The 25136-nt window shown below is 35.8% G+C and overlaps 1 non-coding gene across 1 annotated transcript; it reads right to left on the reverse strand.

The window, feature by feature from the left end:
- Positions 1 to 24896: 24896 nt before the first annotated feature.
- LOC131183712 (small nucleolar RNA snoR109) lies at positions 24897 to 25000 on the reverse strand. Its single transcript, XR_009151749.1, has one exon. It is a non-coding gene; the product is annotated as a small nucleolar RNA snoR109 (small nucleolar RNA).
- Positions 25001 to 25136: the final 136 nt, after the last annotated feature.

Consider the following 25136-nt stretch of genomic DNA (forward strand, 5'->3'; position numbering starts at 1 on the left):
CATAGTTAGTGAGATAAAGAATTGTTTTCGAGATAAAGAATGGTTTTTGAATAGTAAAGAATTGTGATTTCAATTATGATTTATGTATAATTGAATTTATTGGAATTAATCTTTATTTCCAATAAATTGTTGGAATTACCTTAAATGGTTAGTTATGATTTGATAAATTGAATTTCGTGATCAAAGTCATTTTATACAAATGATTTATATTATTGGCAATGAATATTTTGAGTTTTGGAATTTGATGAGTATTCAGATTTCCAAATTATTTGCTGTAAATTTTGTCAATGTATATTGTACTATGTTTTAAATTATAGTTGTGCACCACTGAGTTCACCACTCGGCGATAGCTTTGTATGCTGTCGCAGGTGAAAAGAGCATAGAGCAATTGAGTAAGCTTCTTTGAAGAGACATTCAGATCAGCTCCAGGTATACCCATGTACACGGGTTTGATATATGCATGTAATAATATGTATGTAAATTATTTGAGCAGTTGTATAAAAACTCTTGTAAAATATTTTGGTATGTAATTAAATGTAAATTATTGTAAATGTAAATTTGAGAATTCATTTACTTGAATAGTTTTGTAATATAAATTTTGAGTCTTGTAATCAATGAAATGTTTCTTTATGATGAGATTGGTTTGAAAATAAATTGATTATTTATTGAGATTTTAATTGTGAATTGAAATGAAGTTATTGGGAGTGTTTTCCTTTTCAGGTTTGAAGAACTGTTTTCTCAAAATACAGCCGGCACTTTGCCGAAATTTTGAAAAATTTTTATAACACCAAATTTTAAGCGATGATTCAAATTTCACGAAAATTGTTTTAAAATCCCTTGTAGTATATCTAATGTATTATCGATAGGCGAAGTACAGTAATTCATTAGGAATACTACGGGATCATGTTACATCTTACGGGAGAGTAAGGTGTGACATTATGTCTACCTTATATACATCTGTCAGGCACGAGGCCAGCTGTTAGGCTTGTAAAGCCAGAAATAAGGTTAGGCACAATGGCCAATAAGTAGGCATATAGTCTGTAGAATAATCATATCAGATATATATTGTTAGTTCATGATTTTTCTCTGTGGGCAGTACTGCTATCTATAGTCCCTATTTGGTATACCAATCGATCTAACTATATAAATATAAGTCTAGGTTTACTATGGGCAATTAAGTATTAATAATTATTTAATAGAATTTATATGTTCATGTATGGTGGGAAAATGAGGCCGAACTAGTGACGCATATGACAAGTACATGGAGTTTACTCTTGTCAATGCATTGTCATATATCATATCAGTGCATATAATCTTTAGACCTGAGATAACACAGTTATCTTGTATATAGGTGGTTTGAGTTTGATATTGCTTTCATACTTGTACTATGTATGGGTATATGGGCATGTGTTGGCTCCTACTAGTTATATATGGAGATAGGTGCTGATCAAGATGGAATCCGTTACCCTAAGTAAATAGAGATAAAATCCTATGTTCATTTAATTGTTCTTGATGTTTCAAGTTCCTGGCCAAGACAAACAGATTTAGTCAGAAAAGAGTTTCTGACAAGAAAATGTAATTAATCAAGAACTAAAATTAAAAGAGAACATAATGTACATAGCAAATGGGATTTGACATTAACCATAACTCTAGCTCAAATTGGGATTTTGTAACGGAGAGATTCTAGTGCATGGTAACATATGATTAAAGGTTCATTTAAGATATTTCTTATTACTGATTGGGTGGCCATGGCATACTATGCTAGGTTTCAACCATGGTCTATTAGATGCCTGAAATGATTTAGAGAAATCATTTACGGTAAGAAAGAGTTCTAATGATATTAAGAAATAATATTATTTCTCATTGCCAATAAGTAATAAGCCTAGTAATTCACATATCTACACAAGCCAATCACCATTTAAAATGTGATTTAATTGATTAATTAAAGAGTTTAATTAATTAATTAAAAAGGTTTGGTTTGCAATCAGATTGCAAAATCCCTAGCATGACTTGAAACCAAATTTAGATTATTGGATATATAGTATAAATTAAATTTATATTTAATTTGATTAAATGTAAATTTAATTATGAGAAATTAATTAATGGAGATTAAGTAATTAATTAATTTATATTTGATATAAATTGATTTAAAGAGGAGAAATTATAATTTTGGATTGAGAACTCAAATTAAAAAGTAAGGGCAAATTAGTCTTTTCACATGATGACATGTGGCACCATGAGATGGTAACGCATGGCACCATATGATCTTGCCACTTGTCTTCCTATCATGGAAGACCACATGTCATGATTTAAATGGAGCTTGACACTTGGCTTCATAGGATTAAATCAAATAATAACAAGATGGGATCTTGTGATGACATGTGGCAAGGGAGTTAGGGTTTGACCTAAGTATATAAAGAAAAGTTAAAAAGAAAAATCAGTCACCTCTCTCTTTTCTCTTATGTTGGACGGCAACATGCTCTCTTCCTCTCCTCTTCAATTTCTCAATTGATTCAAGGGAAAAACTTTGATTTCCTCTTGAATTAAAATTATTAGAAAGTGTTTCTAACTCTCAATACATTCATACAATCTTCACAAAGCATAAACCCCATCTCAAAATTGGTTGACAAGGCTTAAGAAGCCAATCTAGGGGCTGCCATTGCAACTTTGGTGTGTGCTTGTGATGGACAAACTAGAGGGATAACATTTGGGGTCTGAAGGACATCCTGGATTTGCATCAATTGTGCATCAAGAGGTTAGTACCTAAAAATCCCTCTTTTAGTTAGGGTATAATTGAATTAAATGTTAATTCATAATCTTTAATGGCAAATGAAATTTTAATGCATGCTAAAATATGTTTTGCTGTGCAATTATGCATTGGAAATTGATTAGGATCATAAGACACTTGGTATGGTGCATGTAACCTTAGAAATAATTTTTGAAATTCAAGGTTCTAATACCCTTTAATCTACACTTCCACTTCTTCACCTAGCACCTAGTCTATTTTGTTTAAACTTGCTACATTTCCTCGCATATATATATATTCTCTTTATTGTGCTTTATCAAATTTATGTAACTTGCATATTATATTGATTGCCATTGAGGACAATGTCAAGTATGAGTTTGGGGGTGTGTGAAATTTCTTGCATTTTAGTTAACTTTTGCATTTGCATTACCCTTTCATGCCTTTATTAAACTTGTGCATCAAAATTCCAAAAATCTTCAATTTCTTTTTTTTTTTTTTTAATTTTCTTTAAAAATATGACTAAAACTCTCATGGATTAATGGATTGAATGTATCGGATAGGCTAAAGGTTTTAATGAATTGCTTAGGAAAAATCTATTTTCTAAGTGGAGCAAGGTTAATTAAACTAATTCATAATTGTTAGTTTATCACAATGAATTTGCTAAGCTAGGAGAGAATTTTTGGAATATGTACAAGCTTAGGTATGCTTCAACAACCCTAGAAAAAATTTCTTTAATCTATCGAGATGAAATCCTAGTGTGCACTTGAAAAAGAAGTGATTTAGGCATTCCTTGTTATTAACCTCTTTAAAGCCTTAGCCACTCTTAATCTAAATTTTCCTTTGAAGCTAATTTGAGCCTATGTTTTTACCTTTATATGCTTTTTGTTAACCCATTAAATGAATACTTATCCTAACCCTATGAAAAGAGTTAAAATGCAAAGTGAGAGGCACACTAGGTATATGTAGAGATGGGGGAAGGAGTGAAAGTAGAAATGCATAAGTATGCTATAAAAGGAGAAGTGCACATCCAAGCTAGTAAAAGGAATGAGTTTGGGGGTATGCACCAAAATGGGACTCAAGACACAAATAAAAGTCAAATTAAATGCAAAAGTACATATCAAAACACCAAAGGAGGCATACTTGGCATTAAGAATCAAAATTATAAAAGGCTCATTTTCTCTATGTACAAAGAGGAAAGTAAAATATTTAGTGTGCATTGATCTTTTGTAGGATGTTTCTTCTTATATTTTGCATTCCTTAAGTACATTTCAATGGTAACCACAGCCATTAGCCCCATTACAACCTTATAAAAGACCTTTTGATCTCTTGAAATATTTATGCTATATTAGTGGAGATAGAAAATTGAGATATAGAATGCAATAAGACATATGGATTTTTAATACATAAACAATCATAAGATAGACTTGACCCCAGTGGTTCCCCAAAAACCAAGTGTTTGGCTTATAACAATGCTCCTCAAGACTTCCTTTTATCACATATCATATTCCAATATGCCCAACTCATAAAGAAGCTCCTTAGAACTTCCTCTATACATAAATAGTGTGCTAGGGGCTTACTAGGCCTCACATGGACTTACTAACCTCATATCATGCATGATCATATCATATACATAAACATCATGGGGGAAATCAGTGGGTCATCCAACATCTATTGATGCATCAATAAGAATTTATGCATTAATGCAACATCTTCATGCTCTAGATAATAAAAAGTGAAATGATGCATATGAATGATCATGAATTGAACTTGCAAATAATTAAATTCCTAGTATTTTATTAGGATCAATTTTACTCACCTCTTGAAGCATATCACACACCAAACACGTACCGTAGCTTTACTTCTTAATTGTAGTTCTCTGGGTCCCTTAAGTCCAATCCTATAAAAGAAGGACCATAATGAGTTTTCTAGATCTCTATAACTCTTCACATGCATCCAATTATATTTCTATATCATTTCTATACATAAAAATGGGTTTGAGAGCCTTGAAATAAAAAGGGAAAATGGGCATGTAGAAGCAACTTCAATTGCTAAAATGGAGGACTTTGGCTGCCCAAGTTCTTAACATAAACTATCTCCAAGAGAAAATAGGTACTTTGGCTATCAAAGCAAGGACTTTCGATAGTCAAACTAAGGACTTTTGATAGTCGAACCTTGGAAAATCTAGAATTCCAACTTTGAATTTATAGAATTCCAACTTGCGAAAACTTGCTCTTTTTCTTTCCCAAGCTCCAAAACTCAACTTAAAACATAAATGCTGATCATAAACTGACTAATTAACGATAAGAACCCTAGAATAATAACATGCATTCACAATACCTTAAACCTACCAAGATTTCAAACTTTTTCATCCAAACACAAAACAATTGAAATTTCCAATTCAAATTCATAAAAACTTCAATTCATTAACTTGAAGACCGTTAATACCATGTTATTGACCTAAAAGCACTCACTATTTATGCATGCGTTCACAAATCCACAACTCTCAAGGATTTCTTTTTAACACTTCCTAACTTGATTTGTGAAAACAATGATAACCCAATTCTATCTTTGCATGCAATTAATTAAAGAGTTGGCTAAGAATAAGAAATGAAAATCCAAAAAAAATAAAAAACATATACTTACCTTGAAAATAGAATTTTGGAAAGACAAAGACACTTAATCTCCCTTGATCCAACTCTTAAGAACTTTTATAACCTTTAGAATCCTATCCTCCCTTAGAACTAACATGCAACCAAAAACTTGACTAAGACTTCATTTCATAGTAAAAAGAAGCAAGAAGAGGTTTAGGCTTCACAGTTACCTTGAGAGCAGAATTACCTTTAGAGTTACCTTAAGAGAAGAGATTTAACATCATTGTTCTTAAATCTTATCCACCAAGGCCTTTAAATACCCCTTGTTATTAAGGGGACTTTTGGCCCTACTGAAAGTCTCATTTATAGCAAACCTCACTTCCTTTTCTTAAACTAACTATACTTACCTAATACACATCATATGCACTTAAAAAACTTCAAACCTTAACATTTGCAGTAAAACAAAGGTTTTACTAACCCTAACTCCTTCTGAATTCCCATTACAATTTCAGAGACTGTTTCAGAACCTCTACCAATAATCAATTCCGATCATTAGAGATTAAGGGGTGTTACACTACTGCCAGGTCAGACTATGCACCTGACTAGTAATGTAGGTCTTATACTATTCCTTGGCCTTCTTACACTTCAAGGTATACCTAACCATTGAATAGCCCTATAGTCACTAGCCTTTAGCTCATCAATAATAGTCTTAATTACCTTAACACATTCAAAAGGATCATTCCCTTATACTTAGGTGCGTCCAACTTCAAGTAATATGTCATCTTGGCTTTGCATCTGTTATCTTGACCAGTCCCTTGAGTCTAAACCATTGAAGCTATTGGTGGTGGTGCATGTCCTCCTGTACAATTGAAGCTATTGGTGGTGGTACTTGTCTTCCTGTAACTCCCTCCATAGGGTTTTTGGTCACCAAGGTGGTTGTATGGTTCTAGGGGTACTATTATGGAGGATACAAGGGGTAAGGGTTAAACTATGGAAAGAAAGATGGGTAGGGCATGAAAGAAGGATAATATGGGTAACCCATAAACCTAGTGTTTCCCTATCATGGACAATTATACCCAAATCCATACTCTTGGCCTTGAGGTGGTGGAGACATGTATTTTGACTCATCCCCTACCACTTTTACTTGCTCTCCTCCTCATATTAGGAATAGAAACCCTCATTTTCGAGTGGTGCACCGATCAATCGCAAACCATCTTGAAACTTGCATCTTCTAAAAAAAGATAGGAAGTGTTTAGCATACATAAGATTCATATGGGATCACATGAACATAAGAAACATGTCATAGAACATTGCATAAAACATAAACGCACAAGATCAAGCCTAATGGACATGTATTTTCCTAATTGTGCTAACTGGCATCCTTTTTTTCTTTCCATTACTCTAATCTTTCCTAGTATGTAGGTCCATTTATCTAGCCTAGGGCTCTAATACCACCTTTTTGTAATGACCCAACAAAGGGGCCATTGTTGGTGCTAGGGCGTAGCTAGCCTAAAACCTGTCTAAAACATAACTTTATCATATAGGGATTCTTAACTCAAGTAACTCAACAACAATTATATTTTAGCATACCATCATAGCATTTAATATCTCATAAAAAATAGCTCCAAATTTGAGCCTTACCATTATTTTCTTGAATTCTAAAGTTTACAAGTGTCATTCATTAACATAATACATATAAAGAGTTCTTTGAAATTGAAGGGACACATAAAGATTACTTAACATTACATTTTACATAGCTTACTTTAAACTAAAGCCAAACACAACAAATTAAATCTTTAATTATACATGTCTAGCAAGCTAACTCAAATACACATAACTTAGTTTATTAAAGCTATAGTTTGCTAACATTTTTTGCTTTTGTCTCTAGTACTATTGACTTTCACATGGGGTAAAGGGAAAAGGGTAAGCTTGGGAAAGCTTAATGAGCAAACTATCATTAAATATGATACCTATTTTCATTAATCTTATACATACCAAATGTAGATGGCATATGAAATTTCAATACAAAAACATTCACATAAGATATACTTGTCACTAGTGATTTCTGTAAACTAAGTACCTGGCTTATAAAGATGTTTCTCAAAAATTTCCCTTATCACATAACACACACCAATATGTAGGCCTCATAACGATGCTTCTTGAGACTTCCTCTAATGCTAGGGGCTTTTTAGGGCTCACTTAGACTTACTAATCTCATATCATGCATTATCATATCATATCCATATAAATCATAGGGGAAATTAGTGGGTCATCCAATATCTATTGAGCATCAATAACAATTTATGCATTAATGTAGCATATTCTTGTTCCGTTGTACTAAAAAATTCCAAACTTGATTGAACACCTTGAAAGCTTAAAGAACACAAACCAATCTCAAGGTAACACATATTAACAACGTATTAACCTTTAAAAAATCATAACAGAGACATGCATCAACAAAAACCTTATAAATTACAAGAATTTCCCAATTTCATCAAACCCTAAAATAAGAGAAGATCATTTCAAATGCCTCAACCCTTAATTAACATTTAGGGCTTATTAGATGGGATAACCAACTAAAAAGAACTTATAATGGACATATGCATTTAAAATATAACAAAACCCATGTAGAATTGAAAACATTTCTCACTTTAGTTAAAGCTCATAGAGCATATGTCTCTATTTAATTTGAAATTATACTTTAATTCATACAAAAACATCATTTGGGACTAAAATTTGAAGAGTCCACATTAAATTCTTATGTGCTTGTTCAACTCCATTAAACCCATGTAAAATGGAGCATTTCCTACTTGAATCAAAACCCATATGATCCATATTCTTTTTAGACTTAGGGGAGGCAACCTATATTCTTGGAATTCATATCTATAGAGATAGAGTGAAAAGAATAATTGGTTTATCCCAAAGTCTATACTTGGAAAAGGTGTTAAAAAGGTTTAACATGCTTAATTCCAAGAGAGGATTTTTACTAGTGAGACATGATATCCATCTTTCTAAAGAGATGTCTCCAAAGACACCTGAAGAAAGAGATAAAATGGTCAGGATTCCATATGCTTCGGCTATTAGAAGTTTGATGTGTGCAATGTTGTGTACTAGGCCGAATATAGCATATGTTGTTAGTTTGACTAGCAAGTATCAATCCAATCCAGGTTTGGAACACTGGATAGCTGTTAAGAATATCCTTAAGTACTTGAGAAGAACTAAGGATTTATTCTTGATATATGGAGGTGGTGACTTACAATTGGATGGTTATACTGATTCTGATTTTCAATCAGATATCGATGATAGAAAGTCTACCTCTGAGTATGTGTTCATTTGTAATGGAGGTGCAATCAGTTGGAAGAGTTCCAAACAGAGTATGACTACAGATTCCACTATCGATGCTGAGTATATTGCTGCATCAGATGCTGCAAAGGAAGCTGTTTGGATAAAGAAGTTTGTGACAGAATTTGCAGTAGTTCCTTCCATTGAGTCAGCAGTTCCACTTCACTGTGACAACAATGGAGCAGTCATACAGGCTAAAGAACCCCAGTCTCACCAGAAATCCAAACACATAGAAAGCCGCTACCACATTATCAGAGAGATAGTTGGGCGAGGCGATGTAGCCATGCAGAAAATAGCATCAGCTGAAAATCCAGCTGATCCATTCACTAAGCTTATGTCACAAACTCAGCTAGGCCGACATCTTGAGAAGATGGGTCTAAGATATTGTAATGAATGGCTCTAGTGCCAGTAGGAGATTGTTAGTAGTATGCCCTAAAGCATATCATTTAGTATGTATCTTGTACATGTTTTATTAATAAAAGGCATTTTCACTTTTCCGTTTACATAATATATTTATGTGTAATAGAAAATGTCCATTGATATTTTGTTAGAAATTCTATTCTTAAGTTGTTAAGAATATGAATGACAGTATTTCTAGCACAGAGTATCACAAATTGGTTCACAATCGAGGATACTTCACACAGGACATGACTTATCCAAAAAGATTGTATTCATGTTTGTTCCCAATGTATTTATATGAGATATAAATAAGATGGAATGGTGAGTCTCATGCCATATAATAAATATGATAGGCACTTATACATGATAAGTAGGTCGAACTAGTGACACTTATGATAAGTACATGGAGTTTACTCCTGTCAATGCATTGTCATAAATCATATCAGTGCATATAATTTTTAGACCTGAGATAGCACAGTTATCTTGTATATAGGTGGTTTAAGTTTGATACTGCTTTCATACTTGTACTGTGTATGGGTGTAACACCCCTATTGGTATAGCCTGGTATATTTCACTGTTCCGGTGACCGGTGTCGGTCCGGACAATTATTGGGATTAGGGCCACACTTAAGACAACTTGAGAAGCCATAAACACAAATAATTAGTAATATTTAATTAGTTAACTATAAATAAGAAAAACAGAACATAAGAGGTTAAACGAGCCGAGAGTCACAGCGATGAGTGACCTCCTGAACGCATCACGAAGTCATTTTAAACTCAAATTTCGAATCGTAAAAAGTGACGTTGCGGTCCTTAGGACCCTTATGAACACAGTGGAAAAGAGAAAATCACGAAAAAGAACTGTTAAGTCAGTCAAATAATTAGGTCAGGGAGCCGGAAGAAATATTGGATTATTTGCAAAACCGGGATGAACCGGCGAGGGGCAATTTGGTCAATTGACCCCGAGAGCTGACTCCTGACCTAACTGTCAAATAAAATTGGAGAAAAGAAAATTTCGGAATCGAGAATTAAATTAAAGAACTAATAGAAAAATAGAAAAAAAAAAAAGAAAAAGAAGAAGATGGAAAAGTCAAAGGTGATGACATCATGAATGATGTCAATAAGAAATTAATTAAGTTATTTATTAATTTGGAATTTTTGGTCTTCTAAAAGGGATAAGATTAAAGAAAAGAAAACAAAAAAAAAAAAAAGAAAAACCTCATTTCCTTTTTCCTTGGTGCCGCCCACTTCCTTCCCACACTTCCTCCATGAAAATCCTTCCTTTAAGCTTACATTTAAGCTTGATTTTCTCCACTTGATCTTCATAACTCCCCTAAAAACCTTACTAAAGCTTGCAATCTCAACCTAAGAACAAGAAAGAAAGAAGAAAGAAGGAGAGAAATTGGAGAATTGGCATTAAAGTTGAGGTTAGTATGCTAACTTACTATTCTTCCATTTAAATGCATGATTAATGGTTGAAATGAGCTTAGAATCTATGAAATGAAATAAAATCATGGGAGAAGGACTAAACTGAAATTTCGGCCTGGTTGATGGGAGTATGATTTGGTATGGTTTGATGTGTTTAAAGGGAATTAAAGATGTTAGTAAACTTACATTAGTATGGTGGTAAGATGGAAATGCACCAATTGTGATTGAATGAATGAGATTAGGGTTTGAATGTTAGGGTTTGTGAACCAAATTTTGGAGAAATGTATAATTTATATCTTTTACCAATTGTGAACTGAAAAATGATCAGTAATGACTAAAAGAGATGTGTGGAAATAGTGAGAATGGAAGCCAAATTCGTAGGGCAATTGGTCATGCTGCTGGCAGCATGACCAAGCCAACTTTAAAGGACCAAAACTCAAATTTTACAATTCCAATTGATATGCCACCAATTGGGGATGAAAATAGACATAAAAGGGCACAATTTTCATTAAGGAACCATGCCCAAAAACTGACCAAAACTTAGTGAAACAATTGACCAAAGTGAAATGAGAGCAGGCTGCCACTGCACCAAACTGACCAAATGAACAGTAACTGTTCATTTGGTCATAACTCGAGCTAAACAGGTCAAATTGACCTGAAATTTTTCACCAATTAGATAAGATATAGACTTAAAACTTTCATGAAGAACACAAACCCAAATTAGGCCATTAACCCATTCAAATTATTAAGCAAAGTTGAGTTACCAAACCTGCAACTCTGCAGAATTGCCATTGAGCAGTAAAGTTCCAATGGCTATAACTCTTTCTAGAAAACTTCGATTTAGGCGATTCTTGAACCAATGGAAACCTAAGACATAGTAGAACATTTCATGTGAAGAAAGTTAGGCCAAATTATGAACTTAACTTGACCAAATTACTGAACAAAGTTCGATCAAAAATCTGCCAGAACCGGATACCGGTATGAGCGATTGCGTGAACAGTAAATTTATTTTGGCTATAACTTGAGCTACAAAACTCCGATTGAGGTGATCCAAAAATGAGAATACACTTAAGACGATAAGGAACATTTTCTATGAAGGAAGTTTTGTCAAATTCCAACAGTAGATAGACCAATGGAATAGTGCAACTTCGGAGCACCAAAACCGAAAATTGGCAATTTTGCCAAAATGACCTAAGTTTTGAGAAAATGACCAAAACCAACAAGTTTAATGACCAAAATGTGGTATGTGGGTGAAGTTGGAGTTCCCATACCTATTAAGCCTTAGAAAGTCAACTATTTGACTTGAATAGTGTAGTGAATAGTAACCCGAAACACAAAATTTAAAGAACGTCGAATTTAGCACGTTAGAGCTAAGTAATTGTGAAGCTAAATTTATTTTGGATTTATGTTAAGTTCTAGTACTGAAACATTATAAAATTGTGTGTTTCAGTTGAAAAGAATACCGGGAAGGAACCCGAGGAACCGAGTCGAGGCCAAGAGGCGACTCGTTTGAGGTTTGTGCACAACGTATACTTTTTAATAATCATCTTTTGCATACTGTTTTGAATAATGTGAAATATTGGATTATGGCATTCTTATGATGTTTGATCTAAATTGTTGAAATTTATTATGTATATTTGAAATGACAATATTTAGCAAATTGTTAAGATAAGTTTTGAAACCACAGTATCATGACCACATATTTGAACACCTCACTAGCACGACTAGTGGGGGTAATTAGTTTCGAATTTTGATTCCTTCTCTGGAGAAGTGTTGAGGTGTGCCAGTAGAAGAGGATGTGAATGGATATCCATATATTTGAGCTAGCTAGCCTTGTGATGTGATTTCTCTTTAGCCTTTGGCTATTGAGATTCTATTTATTTCGAATGGCATGATCTAACTGTGGGATTTATGAAATGTGATTTGATACTTCAAAATGAAATTGTTTGGGATTAAAATCTCATAATGCATGATTTGTATTTAATTCTCATGTTCAGTCAAATTTTCGAATAAATGTGATTTAAGTTCTGCATAAATATTATTTTAGTATGTTGTGCACCACTGAGTCCTAGTACTCAGTGATAGCTTTTATTGCTATCACAGATATAGAGACTAGAGGAGCAGCAGACTGAGCTGCTGAGGATTGAGGATTTATCAGCTTGAAGTTATCGGGTATAATTTATACCCTGCCTGTAAATATTTATTTTGATGTATGTATTGCACATAAATGTATGGACATGTAAAGTCGGTCTTGAGCAGCTTGTATAAAGCTTGTGTAAAGTTTGTAATAAATTCTAGTTGAATTTCTCTTAATGTAAATTTTGTAAGGATGTATATAAACTGTTTTGTCCTTAATGAATTATGAATGGAACTATTTTATTTCATTTGAGTGAAATGGATTGCTAGTATTTTAATGATCATTGGATAGTGGATTTGAAATTTGAAAGTTGATAAATGAGTTGAGAAATTGATTGAGATTGAGTATGAAATTGAAGCAGTTGTTGAGAAAAATTTTTAGAAGTGCTTTTTACAGGTATTTGAAGAACCGGTTTCTCAAAATACAGATAGAACTCTGTCAAAATTTTTATAAAATGGGTCAAAATTTCCAACTAGCTTTCCACTTAAGTACATGTTTTAAATACTTATTAGAAATGCTCACCACTTACCAAAAGTAAGGAAATTTGTTTTAAAATCCCTCGTAGGGTGCTTAATGAGTTATTGGTAAGTGAAGTTCGGTAGTTCATTAAGTATTCTACGGGATCATGTTATGCCTTCAGAGGGGCTTGTGTGACATGTTTTAGTGGTATCATAGCAAATTTTTGAATTATATTTTAACTTGAGAATTTGTGTCTTTCCTTGTTAAGTACAACTGCTCAATGTCCATATTTGTTACATACAGTGCATTACATCATAAATATGAACTAACGGAGGGAATCTCCATGTGTTACTTGTTCAGCAGATACCCTAACTTCAGACTGAAATGGAAGAAGGGGATCGCTCAGTTGAGCAATATGTTGAAGCTGAGGCACAAGGGGGAGCCCCAGCTCTACAAAACGTCAGTGGATCAGTCGCACCAGCCCCACAAATGTCGCAATTTCCTGCACAGTTCACACAGCAGATGGCGGCAATGTTTCAGCAAATGGCTGGGAGTATGCCTGCTCAAGCTTCACCCCAGACACCAGTGGCACAACCACTGCCTCGATCCAGACAGTATGATAAATTATTGAAGTATGGAGCTACTGAATTTAAGGGTACAGTAGACCCGCTAGAGGCAGAGTAATGGCTTGAAAGGATGGATAGAGTATTTAAGAAGCTACACTGCCAAGATGAACTGAAGTTTGAATACTCTGTGTCGCTACTACAAGGGGATGCGTATGATTGGTGGAAGACCATCCCCCATAGTTTAGCTGAACCACCAGTACTGACCTGGGATGACTTCATCAGAGAGTTCAGACAGAAATACATCCCAGACGCATATGTTGATTAGAAGTTGTAAGAATTTTTGAGTTTGAAACAAGGAAATCGATCAGTGGCAGAGTATGAGAGGGAGTTCTCCCGCTTGAGTCACTATGCGGAGAGTCTCCTTACTACCAGTAAGGCAAGCTGCAAGAGATTTGAGAAGGGTTTGAAGCCCAGCATAAGGATGCAAGTTGTGGGATTTCGACACAGCAACTTCTCAGAGCTTATGTCTCAAGCACTTGAACTGGAGAGAGTTGAAGCAGAGCAACCCCAGTGAAGGAAAAAGCCGAGAAATTAGAAAAAGACAAGGGGGAAAAATCAGTTGAGCAGAGTTATGGGGCTACCTCTGGAAAGAAAAAGAAGTTTAGTGGACCCAGCAGGGGTCGAGGTGGAAGATTTGGTAGGGGCCGATTCTCTGGACAGAGACCCCCTAGGTCTGGTCAGCAGTCGAGTAGGGGTTCACATTCTACCCTCCCCTGTGAGACTTGTGGCAAGATTCATGGGGGGGAGTGTTATTGTACTAGTGCTCCGAGATATGGTCCAGTTCCTACTACTACCGAGGGATCTATTCAGAGTCCTGCTCCCAGAGGTTCACAGTCATTTGGCAGAGGAAGAGGCAGAGGTAGAGGCCTTGCTTGAGCGATCAGTCTGATTGGTCAATCAAAGACAAGGAAGTGCTTCAGCCAGAGTCTACACAATGAGACAGCGAGAAGAGGCTGAGACTTCTGATGTGGTAGCTGAGACTTCTGATGTGGTAGCCGGTACATTTTCTATCTTTGATCAATAAGTATTTGTATTGTTTGATCCGGGTTTAACCCATTCATATGTTAGTACTAGCATAGTCAGTTCACTTGCTATTCCATGTGTCCAAATGGGTTTTGAAGTGCTAGTAACTAGTCCGTTAGAATCTATAGAGACTGTCCTTTGGTGCTCCAAGGACATGTTTTCCTATCAGATTTGATTGAAATGCCCTTCAGAGATTATGATATCATCTTGGGCATGGATTAGTTAGCCAGGCATCACGCCATGATTGACTGTAGACTGAAGACAGTCACTTTTGGTCTCCCTACTGTATGTGACTTTTCGGATGTATTTCCTGATGAATTGCCAGGATTACCTCCAAAAAGAGAGGTGCAGTTTGAGATTGATGTTATGCCTGGTGTGGACCCAATCTCCATAACGCCATATAGAATGGCACCTGCAGAATTGAAAGAGTTGAAAGTGTAGTTGCAAGAACTGCTTGACAAGGGCTTCATCCGCCCTAGTGTGTCACCTTGGGGAGCGCCAGTATTGTTTGTAAAGAAGAACTGCTATTTTATTTCATTTGAGTGAAATGGATTGCTAGTATTTTAATGATCATTGGATAGTGGATTTGAAATTTGAAAGTTGATAAATGAGTTGAGAAATTGATTGAGATTGAGTATGAAATTGAAGCAGTTGTTGAGAAAAATTTTTAGAAGTGCTTTTTACAGGTATTTGAAGAACCGGTTTCTCAAAATACAGACAGAACTCTGTCAAAATTTTTATAAAATTTGCGAAAAAATAAAATGGGCCAAAATTTTCAACTAGCTTTCCACTTAAGTTCATGTTTTAAATACTTATTAGAAATGCTCACCACTTACCGAAAGTAAGGAAATTTGTTTTAAAATCCCTTGTAGGGTGCTTAATGAGTTATTGGTAAGTGAAGTTCGGTAGTTCATTAAGTATTCTACGGGATCATGTTATGCCTTACAGAGGGGTAAGGTGTGACAATGGGTATATGGGCATGTGTTGGCTCCTACAAGTTATATATGGAGATAGGTGTTGATCAAGATGGAATCTGTTACCCTAAGTAAATAGGGATAAAATCATATGTTTATTTAATTGTTCTTGATATTTTAAGTTATTGGCCAAGACAGATAGATTTAATCAGAAAAGAGTTTCTGATGAGAAAATCTTTTTAATCAAGAATTGGAATTAAAAGAGAACATAATATTCATAGCAAATTGGGTTTGACATAAACCATGACTCCAGCCCAAATTGGGATTTTGTAACAGAGAGATTCTAGTGCATGGTAAGATATGATTAAAGTTTCATTGAAGGTTTTCCTTATTACTAATTGGATGGCCATGGCATGCTATGCTAAGTGTTAACCGTAGTCTATAAGGTGTATAAAATGATTTAGAGAAATCATTTATGGTAAGAAAGAGTTCTGATGATATTAAGAGTTAACGTCATATCTCATTGCCAATTAGTGATGAGCCTAGTGATCACACACATACACAAGTAATCACCAAGTTAAATGTAATTTAATTGATTAATTAAAGAGTTTAATTGATTAATTAAATAGGTTTGGTTTGCAATAAGACTGCAAAGTCCCTAGCATGACTTGAAACCAAATCTAGGTTATTGGATGTATAGTATAAGTTAAATTTATATTTAAAGTGTTTAAATATGAATTTAATTATGACAAATTAATTAATAGAGATTAATTAATTAATTTATATTTGATATAAATTAATTAGAAGATGAGAAATAATTATTTTGGGTTGAGAACTCAAAATTACAACACAATGGTAATTTGATCATTTCACAGGGTAACATGTGACACCATGAGATGGTGACACATGGTATCATATAAGCTTGCCATTTGTCTTCCAATCATGTAAGATGATCAAAGTCAAGATTAAATATAGCTTTGACACTTGGCTTAATGTGATTAGGTCAATTAAAATTAAGGTACAATCAGAATATGACATGTGACAAGGGTTTTAAGTGATGACCTAATTATATAATGTGATGTTATGAAACAATGAAATAACATTCTGATTTTTAAAAAAGAGGTGCCGCCACCCTTGAAGTTCTCTTCCTCTCTTCTTTTTCTTCTCTCATCAATTCAAAGAGAATTGCCCATATTCTCTTGAATTAAAATTGCTAGAAATTATTTCTAGTGTCCTGTATACATCTATAACCTCTCTAAAGGCAAATCCCTATTTTCTAATTGGTTGGCAAGGCTTGACAAGCTGTTCAAGGGGCTGCCATTGGTGATCTTGGTGTGGACAAACTAGAGGGACAACATTTGGGGTCCTAGGTGCTTCACAAAGGTACCAAACACACCTACAGTGCATCAAAAGGTTAGTGCACATGTTCTTGAATTAATTTAGGGTTTTAATGAATTAATCTGTTAATTCAAAATTCTTAAATGGCAAATGTAGATCCTAATACATATTAAAAGTGTTTTAATATGCAATTGAACATTGAAATCAATAGGTAAATAATGAATCTTGCATGATGCATGAGACTCTAGAAGAAAAGTTTTGAATTTAATGTTCTAATCTAATAATTTTCATGCTTCCGATCCTTCAGGTTCTTGTTAGTTTCATTGCTTTTTAGATTTTTTAGCTACTCTAGCTTAATTCCATGATTTTTATATTTTATTTAGAAAATTTATGCAATTCCAAGGCCTAGAGCATATTTGAAAAAGTTGGAAAGTCAAAAGGAGCAGATTATGCACTATGAAAAATTACACAGGCCATGCACTAAGTGCCCTAGCCCATGTAATAGCCTACCAAGAGAAGTGCTAAGAAGAGTAAGTACACGGGCCGTGTAAAGGGACCTATGTAAAGGTCCTTGGCTCGTGTAACTTTCTGCCAACCAAATTTCGAAGGTTTTTGAAGAGCTCCAGAAGATTACACGCCCTGCCCCATGTAATGAAGCATGAGTCATGTAAAATGTTCTAGCTCAAACTCCAAATCAACTCCAACTCTGCTTCGCACGACTCAGACAGACTTCTAAGGCCTCCAAGACTCCGAATTGAAGGTTTTTATGCTAGATATAAATATAGGAAGTCAAGAACAAGTTAAGGATCACATTCTTTACATTATTACTTATTTTTTCATCAATTTGGTCACATTTTTCACATTCTTACTTAGTTTTTCGTCAATTTGGAGAGATTTGCACAAGATTCAAAGGAGAGATACACAACCAAGTTTTCACAAGTTCAAAGCTGCAAAGTCTTGTACCTAGTTTTCTTTGTTTTATTTCTTTAGATGCTTTATCATTGTTATTTTATTTTTATGTTAACTGTTAAACTCACCATGAGTGAGTAGTTTCTTAATTCTAGAATTAGGAATATAGCACTTTCGATTTTATTATAGATTTGCATTGATTTTATTTAATAAATTTGAAACCTTATTCTTTGATTCAATTTCTTGTGATCTTAATCATGCTTTGTGTAGAGCTCCACTTAGTTATGATTCGAAATATTAATTAAAAGACTGAAAAGTAAAGATTAATATTAGAAAATCAAGATACTGAACTTAGGATTTTTGACCTAAAGATAGGCTACAATTATATATGGAGTGCATAATTAATTAAAGAGCTTAAAGGATCTTAATTAAGATTGATCGCCATGAATGTAGGGTTCAGGTTAATTGAGATACACCTTGAATGCCTTGAGAAAGGACTTAAGATAGTTTAGGATTAATTTCCATCAAAGTAACAACTTTCCAATTTATTAAATAAATGATATTAGATCTATAGTAAGTTAAAGTGTGAACTCCTAATTCTAAAATTGCTTTTATTAATTGTTTTCTTTAATCAAGTTGCCTTGCTTACCTTTATTTTAGTAGTTTCAGTTAATTTAGTTTTAATTCTCTCGTCATCATTTTTGGTAGTCCAGATAGTCATAGTTGCTATTTAGTTTAGTACTCACCTAGTTTCTCATGGGAACAATACTCACTACAGTAGGGATTTTGCACAATAACTAGGAAGGTGAATATACACCTTCATTAGGGTGGGTGAGTCAAAGTAACCTAGGAGGCAAGCAGATAAAACACCTTAATTAGGGAAAGCGAGTGAAATCAGACGGTAGGCAGGCAGATATACGCTATCGTTAAGGCAGGCAAGTCAATTCAACCCATTAGACAGGTAGATATACATATTTGTTAGGGTAAGCTAGTCAAATCAGCCCAGTAGGCAAACAGATATATGCCTTTATTAGGGCAAGCAAGCCAAACGAGCCCGGTAAGTAGTGGATGTAAGCCTTCATTTGGGCGGGCTAGCCAAATTAGCCTGATAGGCAAACAGATATATGCCTTCGTTAGGGTAGGAGAGTAAAATTAACCCGATAGGCAGGCGCCTAAATGCCTTTATTAGGGGCGAGCAAATCAAATTAGCCAGATAGGTAGGCGAGCATGCACCTTCGTTAGGGTGACTGGGTGAAACAAATTAGCCTGATAAGTAGGCAAACATACACCTTCATTAGGGTAACTGAGTGAAATTAACAGGGTATGCCGATGGATATGTGCCTTAGTTAGGATGATAAGTGAAATCAGCCTAGTGAGCAGGTAGATATATGCCTTCTTTAGGGGCAAGCAAGTGAAATTAACCTATTACATAGGCAGATATATGCCTTCAAATCAGTCCGATAGGTAGCAGATAAATGCCTTTGATAAAGTGAGCAAGTGAAATCAGCATGATAAGCAGGCGGATGTATGCCTTCATTAGCATAGGCGACTTAAATCAACCCGATAAAAAGGCAGATATATGCCTTTGTTAGTGTAGGCGAGTAAAATCAACATGGTAGGTAAGTGGATATATGCTTTCAATAGGGTGGACAATTCAAATCAGCCCAATAGGTAAGTGGATAAATACCTTAATTAGGCTAAGTAAGGGCAATCAGCCCAATAAATAGGCAGATATATGCCTTCGTTAAGGCAGGTAATTCAAATTAGCCTACTAGGTAGGTGGATTTATGCCTTCATTAGAGCAGGCAATTTAAATTAGCCCAATAGGCAAGCGAATAAACACCGAGTAAGGGAAATCAAATCGATAAGCACACATATACACCATCATTAGAGCAGGCAAGTCAGATAAGCTCAGTGGGCAGGCGAATATACGCCTTTGTTAGGGACGAACGAGTGAAATCAACCCAATACACAGACAGATATACTCCTTTGTTAAGTTGTGCAAGTCAAATTAGCCATGTAGGCTAATGAATAAATGCCTTTGATAGGGCAAGCAAGTGAAATCAGCCTAGTAGACAAGCAGATATATACCTTTATTAGCACGGGGGAATCAAATAAGCCTGATAAAAAGGCAGATATATGCCTTTGCTAGGGCAAATGAGTCAAATTAGCATAGTAGGAAGGTGGATATATGCCTTCATTAAGGTGGGCAAGTCAAATCAGCCCGAGAGGCAGTGAGTAAACACCTTAATAAGGGAAAGCGAGTGAAATCAAATAGTAGGTAGGTGAATATACACCTTCGTTAAGGCAGGCAAGTCAAATCAGCCTGTTAGGCAAACGGATATGCATTTTTATTAGGGCAAACAAGCCAAATCAGCCAAGTAAGCAAGTGGATATATGCCTTTGTTAAGGCGAGCAAGTCAAATGAGCCTAGTAGGCAGGTGAATATATGCTTTCGTTAGGGCAGGCAAGCCAAATTAGCTTAATAAACAAGCAGATATACGCCTTCATTAGGGTGGGAGAGTGAAATTAACCCGGTAAGTAGGTGAATATACGCCTTCATTGGGGCAAGCGAATCAAATCAGCCCAATAAGCAGGTAGACATACGCCTTCATTAAGGTGAGCGAGTGAAATCAGCCCAATGGGCAAATATATGCCTTCGTTATGGACAAGTGAGCAAAATCAACCTGATATAAAGGCAAATATTCGCCTTTAAATCAACTCGGTAGACAAGTAGATAAATGCCTATGATAGGACAAGTAACTGAAATAAACCCAATAGGTAGATGGATGAACGCCTTCATTAACATGGACGAGTCAAATCAAAGAGTAGGAAGGCAAATATATGCCTTTTTTTAGTGTAGGTGAGTAAAGTTACTATGGTATGCAAGCGAATATATGCCTTCATTAGGGTGGGCGAGTCAAATCAGCCCATTAGGCAGGCTGATAAACACCTTAATTAGGGGGAGGGAGTGAAATCAACTCGTTAGGCAGGCGAATATATGCCTTTGTTAAGGTGAGTGAGTCAAATCAGCCCATTAGGCAAGCCGATAAACACCTTAATGAGGGAGAGCGAGTGAAATCAAACGATAGGCAGGTGAATTTACACCTTCATTAAAGCGGGCGAGTTAAATCAGCCCATTAGGCAAGTAGATATACATCTTTATTAGGTCAAACAAGTCAAATCAGCCTAGTAAACAAGCAGATATATGCCTTCACTAGGGCGAGCAAGTTAAATGAGCCTAATAGGCAGGTGAATATATACATTTGTTAGGGTAGGCGAGCAAAATTAGCCTAATAGGCAAGCAAATATACGCCTTCGTTAGGCAAGAGAGTGAATTCAACCCGGTAGGCAGGTGAATATATGCTTTCATTGGGGTAAGCGAATCAAATCAGCCCAATAGGAAGGTGGACATATGCCTTCATTAAGGCAAGCAAGTGAAATTAGCCCAATGGGCATATAGATATATGCCTTCGTTAGGGCAAGTGAGCGAAATCAACTCAGTATGTAGGCAAATATACGCCTGTAAATCAACTCGATAGGCAGGCAGATAAATGTCTTTGATAAGGTAGGTGACCAAAATAAACCTAGTAGGCAAGCAGATGTACGCCTTTATTAGCATGGGCGAGTTAAATCAGAGAGTAGGAAGGCAAATATACACCTTCTTTAGTGCAGGTGAGTAAAATCAATACAGTAGGCAGCAGACATATGCCTCAATTAGGGTGGACAAGTCAAATCAGTCCATTAGGCAAGCCGATAAACACCTTAATTAGGGCAAAGGGGTGAAATCAACCCGTTAGGTAGGCAAATATATGCCTTCATTAAGCTGGGTGAGTCAAATCAGCCTGGTAGACAAACGGATGTACGCCTTCATTAGGGTAGGCGAGTAAAATTAGCATGATAGGAAAGCGAATATACACTTTCGTTAGGCCAAAAGAGTCAAATCAGTCCAATAGGCAGGTGGATATGTGCCTTCATTAGGGCGGGCAAGTGAAATCAAACCAGTAGGTAGGCAAATATATGCTTTCATTAAGGCAGACGAGTCAAATCAACTCAATGGGCAGTGAATATACACCTTCGTTTGGGCGAGCAAAGAAAATCAACCCAGTACGTAAGCAAATATATGTCGTCATTAGGGTGGGCGAGTCAAATCAACTCGGTAGGTAGGTGAATATATACCTTTATTAGGGCAAGTGAATTAAATCAACCCAATAGACAGGCAGACATACTTCTTTGTTAGGGTGGGTGAATGAAATCAGCCTAGTAGGCAGCCGATACATGCCTTCTTTAGAGCGAGCGAGTCAAATTAGCTCGGTAAAAAGGCAGATATTTGCCTTTATTAAGGCAAGCGAGTTAAATCAACATGGTAGCTAGGCAGATATATGGCTTTATTAAGGTGGGCAAGGTAAATCAGCCTAACAAGTAGCTAAATAAACACCTTAATTGGGGCAATTTTGTGAAACCAGCCCAATAGGCTAGCGGATATACATCTTTGTTAGGGTAAGTGAGCCAAATTTGCAGGGTAAGCAAGCGGATATACACCTTCGTTAGGGCAAGCGAATGAAATTAGCCAACTAGGCAAGCGGATATACACCTTCGTTTTGGCAGGTAAATCAAATCAGCTTGTTAGGAAGGTGGATATACACCTTCATTAAGGCAGGAGAGTCAAATCGGTAGAGCAGGCAGGCAAATATATACCTTTATTAGGGTCAGCGAGTCAAATAAGCCCGAGAGGTAGCGAATAAACACCTTAATTAGGGAGAGCAAAAGAAATCAGATAGTAAGTAAGCGAATATACGCCTTCATTAAGGCGAGCATGTCAAATCAACTCATTAGGTAAGTGGATATACGTCTTTTGTTAGGGCAAGCGAGTCAAATCAACCCAATAGGCAAGCAAATATACACCTTCGTTAGTGCAAGTGAGTCAAATAAGCCTGGTAAGCAAGAAAATATATACCTTTGTTAGGACGAGCGAGCCAAATGAACTGAATTAGCAAGCAGATATACGCTTTCGTTAAGGCGGGAGAGTGAAATCAACCCAATAGGTAGGTGTGTATACACTTTCATTAGGGTGAGCAAATCAAATCAGCCTGATAGGTAGGTGAATACACACCTTCATTAGGGTGACTGAGTTAAATCAACACAGTACACCGGCGGATATACACCTTCGTTAGGGCGGCGAGTGAAATCATCCCAGTGGGCAGGCAAATATATGCCTTTGTTAGGGGTGAGTGAGTGAAATTAACCTTGTACGTAGGCAAATATATGCCTTCAAATCAGCCCAGTAGGCAGGCGGATAAACGCCTTTGAAAGGGCAGGTGAGTGAAATCAGCCTGATAGGCATGCAAATGTATGTCTTCGTTAGCACAGGCAAGTCAAATCAACCCAGTAGGCTAACATATATGTGCCTTCATTAATACAGGTGACTAAAATCAACATAACAGGTAGGCGAATATACACCTTCATTAGGGTGAGAGATCCAAATCAACTCGATAGGTAGGTGGGTAAACACCTTAATTAGGCTAAGCGAGTGAAATCAGACTAGTACCTAGGCAAATATATGCTTTCATTAAGGCAGGCGAGTCAAATCAACCTGGTAGGCAGGTAGATATATGCCTTTATTAGGGTGAGCGAGTCAAATCAACCTGATAGGTAGGTGAATGCCTTCATTAAGGCAAGCAAGTGAAATCAACCAAGCATATACGCCTTCATTAGGGTGGGTGAGTCAGATCAACCTGGTGGGTAAGCAAATATACGCCTTCGTTAGGGGCGAGCAAGTGAAATCAACTCAATGCGCAAACATATATATGCCTTTATTAGGGCATTCAAGTCAAATTAGCTCAGTAAGCTGGTGGATAAATGCCTTTGATAGGGCAGATGAGTAAAATCAGCCCTGTAGGCAGGCAGATATATGCCTTCGTTAGTGCAGTTGAGTGAAATCAGCCTGATAGGAAGGCAGCTATATGCCTTCGCTAAGGTAGATGAGTCAAATCAACACATTTGGCAAGCAGATATACGTCTTCATTAGGGTGTACAAGTCAAATCAGTCTAGGAGGTAGCTGATAAGCACCTTAATTAAGAGAGCGAGGGAAATCAGATGATAGGCAAGCAGATATACGCCTTCGTTAGGAAAAGCGAGTCAAATCAGCTCACTAAGTAGGCGGATATACATCATTATTAGGGCAAGCAAGTCAAATCTACCCGGTAGGCAAGCAGATATACTCCTTCATTAGGGCGAGCATGTCAAATAAGCTCGATAGGGAGGCAAATATGTAACACCCTCATATTAAATAATCTATACATTCTACTATTTCGGTGACGGGTGTCTGTCCGGACAATCAGGATGTCTAGAACTATATATGTGTCATCTAGAAAAGCCCTAAATAAAAATTATTAAAAATTATATAAAGGTGAAATACAAATAAGAAAAACAAAGCATAATGGGTTAAATGAGCCGAAGTTCCAGTGATGGTTGACTGTACCGGAAAGTAACTGCGAGATTAGTTACTACCCTAATTTCGTGTGGGACTCTGTAACACCCCAGGCCTAAGGATAATTGCGAAGCTATTGGAAATGTGAAAACCACAGAAAAGAATAGATAATAAGTTTAAATAATTAAATCAAAGTTCAGAAAGCAATCTAGTGCTATTAAAAATTTTGATCAGACCGATAAAGGGCAATATGATCAATTCACCCTTAGAGGTGACTCTTGGCTTTAATGTCCATTAAAATGTAGGAAATTAAAATATTAAAAAATATATTAGAAATGAAGAAGTGTGGAGAAAAAAAATTTAAGAAATAGAAAAATTCAAAATTTAATTACTTCAATGACATCATCATTATGTAAGCATGGCATAATAATAAATTATAATATTAAATTATAAAATTATGGAATAATTAACAAATAAAATGAATAAATTAAAAGAAAAAAAATAATTTTGAGTCTTCTTTGGGGTGCCGAATTCAAAGATGAAAAGAAAAAAACAAATGTGAGAATCTCGATAAGCAAACAAGTCAATATAGAAAAAGATATCTCATACGACAACCGGCCAGATAGACGAACAGCCGTTATTATTATAGCTACAGCTGCTTTGGCAATCAAGATGAAGGCACCACTGATTCCCATGCCTGCCCTTGGTACATGTAGCTCCAAACATTAATTTTTATGAAGAGTTCTGCTTTTTCAGTTTGAGTGGACCAACCCTTAGATATTTTTTCCAACTAG

The sequence above is a fragment of the Hevea brasiliensis genome, chromosome 9 (assembly GCF_030052815.1).
Source record: "Hevea brasiliensis isolate MT/VB/25A 57/8 chromosome 9, ASM3005281v1, whole genome shotgun sequence".
NCBI lineage: Eukaryota > Viridiplantae > Streptophyta > Magnoliopsida > Malpighiales > Euphorbiaceae > Hevea > Hevea brasiliensis.